Raw genomic sequence first — 3,684 nt, 5'->3', positions numbered from 1 at the left:
TTGGGTGTACTATTCCTTTAAGATAAAAAATTAAACTGGAAAACATATACTGAAAGGTCAGCAAAAGTATTGGCATTTTATATAAAGTTAGGGACTTGTTTGATTGTAACTCTTTGAGTATGTTATACTCCTCAATAACTATATTTCAGTTATTGAACTGAGGTCTGGGGTAACACATATACCAGTTCCACTGAGCCCTTGTTCCTGCTGCAAAAAAGAGCAAATAGAATTATTAGTATGAAGGGTGACAGAGATTATGGATGAAAAATCTGTAATTATAAGACGAATGATGCTGAATGATGCTGATTTTGTTTTGTGACCTGGTGTGGAATGATGTGAAATCTCATAGATTTTTTTCCCATCAATCCATCCATTTTCTGACACGCTTATCCAAAGCATGGGTCACAAAGAGTGGTGGTGCCTATCTCCAGCTGTCTAAGGGGGAGAGGCAGGGTAAAGTCATGTTATTGGACTGTGAGAGGAAGCCGGAGTACCCACGCATGCTCAAGGAGAACATGCAAACTCCATGCAAAAAGACCCCAGGCTGGGAATCAAACCCTGAGCCTTCTTGCTGCAAGGCAGCACTGCTGGCCATTGCTTCACTGAGCAGCACGTATTGATGCTCAAAAGATAAAAATAACAGAATTTTAGCTTTAGTTTTTTTGAAAAATATTTCATGTGAGAGTAAAGGAGAGGCCCATTAGAATACATTTATATACAGACAGTAAGAAATCTTTATACAAAAGAGTGGTAAAAGATGGGAAATTCTAAGACATAAAACAAGACCTGGAAAACAAGACAAATATCTGTTGTTTTTGCCCTAAATTTAGGACTGAATAGACTTTGCTGTACAATATTAAATTGTTAGAACCAATGCTAACTGAGGTGTGCGTCCATCAAGACAAATTCCAATGTCATTGGCATCTAAACAAAAGTTAGTGTTTTTTGGTCCACTGAGCAGTGGGTAGCACTTGAGTTGTGTGTTTATAGGAACAGATAATATAAGATTTATCTTCCCTCTGTTACTTTTTGTTCATGNAAAACAACCTTGCAGGGCTTCCTCAGCTTCCTGTGACCATCTTCTAACAGTTCTTTTAAAAGCAGGTTTTCTCTCATAAAGTGGCTTATACTCTTAGCAGAGAAAAACAAGACTGTGATTTTCCAAGAGAAGATGCAGGAGTTCTTGACATTTGGATAAAACAAGTCCAAATTTTTGTTCTATCTGGTAGAACAGCGGACCAACTACTGGAACATTGGCAGTGTAGCAGAGATTAAAATGATTCGGCTGTTGTCTGTAGCTTAGCAGCAAAGCTATTGATTAACTCACATGCAGTATCAGCAATGACAGAAGGTGGAATCTAAACAGTTATCAGCAGAAAATTGGTAAACCCTGGAAAATTATAATCCAACTGCCAACTGTTCAGTATCTTGGTTGCAATGACAAATCTTAACATTAATATGTCCTGGATGACACCGTCTGTTGTTCACAAGCACCGCCAACCCACCTCCTTTGTATTTTCCAGTCTTTTTTAAATCTGTCTGCTCGTAAGGTCAGAAAGCCTGGCAGAGAGAGACGCTAGATATGATTCTACAGCCATGTTTCAGTAAAACACATACAGTAATTCTGTATTGCCGATATTCTGGCAGGGTTCTACTTGGGCTTGGAGTTCTTCTAACTTGTTTCCTTAAAATCTCACATTGCCAATGTGGAAGAGATGGCTTAAATTTCTTCTTCCTCTCTGGTACTTGCAGAAGTATTTGATGTATTATTTTAGCTTTAGAGATGTTAATTAGCTGCTCCAGGGTATAAAAAATTCAGCTTTCTATGGTTGCTGTGGTTACCCATCATAACAAGTTTCCAAAAAGTAAAAAATATTAGTAAAAATACCTCTGGTTTTACAGCATTCAACAATAGAAGCAAACACCATGAGAAAAAAGAAACCCTGATTCAAAAACAGAGAAACTAAAGTTTTCATAAAATAGAATATCAGAGTCAAGCTAGCAAAGCTACTCCAAAGTGCAGCCACCTTAAGCAGCGCAATTCTACAATGTCAGTTGAAATAAACAATTAAATTTCTGATTAAAACAACCACTTTCGGTAAGGTTTAAACTTCTTAGTTTTACATACGTCCTACTTGAGAGTAATTATATCTAAGCTTAGACAAATTTACATTAAATATAATTACTGCTTAAGGTTTTCAGTTACAGAGACAGTGGCTCATACTGGAAATTTGCTACTGCATGGCTTTTCTTAGTGCATTGCCAGAGTAGTCCAATAAAGGATGGGGTTGAGAGACATCCAGTGGGGAATGCAAAGCATTACCTCTAACCAGTTTCCTGCTCAAAGCGGTGTCATACAAGCACATGGGCTGCTGTCAGAAAGTACCAACCATTGTTTACTAGACTTTACTAGGAATGGCAACAAGAGGAAAGTATGTGTGTTTGTACATCAATATGCAGTGGTGGATATATAAGAAATTTGAGGCCCAAGGCAAAAGCAGGCATGGGGCCCTCTAAGAAGAGAAGGTATCAGAATTCTGCCAAAAATCTACTCTTGAAATAAATACTTATATGAGCAGTTTTATTTACACATGTCTGAAGACTACAATAAATGCAGATTTTAACTGTTCTAGGAGTGCACATTTAACACTATGAGGCCAAGCATGTATCACAACCATGAATGCATGCTCATTTTTTGCACTTGTAGTTAGCTTTTTATGCACCTATAGATTCTCTCTAACTCATGTGTGGACCTGTTTTTGTGGGCTGATGTAAACTTTTGTCACATTAGCAGTTACCTACTTATGTATGTGATTGGCTACATTTCAGAAAATCCTGCCTCCTGAGGCTGTACTCTTCATCCTGCTGGCAAAGCAACTTCAGCCTAACTGCTTCTCATCAAGAGTTGAAAGTTGGTCAGCAAAGTCATCATTAAAAATACAGTGGTCTGGGTGAATACTCGATTCAGACTGACTGTAGGTTCTCCATTGAAAGTGTTATAGGACACCTGAAAAGTTTCAGTCAAACAGCCCGGCAGAAACGGGAAAACAGTTTAAGCTGGTTACCTTGACAATAGGCCACAAAACAAGGTGCGGGATTTCATGAAAAGTAGCCAATCACAGGCATGTTGCTTTGTCCAGTGGGTAACGCCTTCAAAGTGACAAAAGTTGATAGGTGGAAGCAGAAATAGGTCCACATGCATGCAGAGAAGGGACAAGCTCTCATGTGTGATATATTGGGGCTCCATGGCACTCTATTCGCGCATGTTACACTTTAAGGATGCGCATGAGGACTGGTTTATGAGCATCTGTATGAAGTAAAGCTAATCATAGCTCATCTATGCCTTCTTCCTTTCTTCTTTTTCTCTGCCTGTATTTTTCTTAGTCTTTGTATTTCTTACCCTTTTGTCCTTGACTTTTTTCCCAGCCTGTCCCTTTCCCTTGTTGTCTTTATCTCAATGTTTCCTCTTCTGTCTAATAACTATAATTAACTATAATTACAACTGTAAGGAGTTACTTGGGTCCCCAAGTTCCTAAGAGGCTGCCTAGTTTTGCCTAAACTCTGCACCTGTTATATATATATATATATATATATATATATGTATATATATATATATATATATGTATATATATATAATTTTGCAAGTTACAATTATTGTTGTTTTATTTATATTTTGCCATGGCG

Source organism: Cyprinodon variegatus, unplaced genomic scaffold (assembly GCF_000732505.1).
Source record: "Cyprinodon variegatus isolate N-32 unplaced genomic scaffold, C_variegatus-1.0 Scaffold1132, whole genome shotgun sequence".
Classification (NCBI taxonomy): domain Eukaryota; kingdom Metazoa; phylum Chordata; class Actinopteri; order Cyprinodontiformes; family Cyprinodontidae; genus Cyprinodon; species Cyprinodon variegatus.
Note: the sequence above shows the minus strand (reverse complement) of the source record.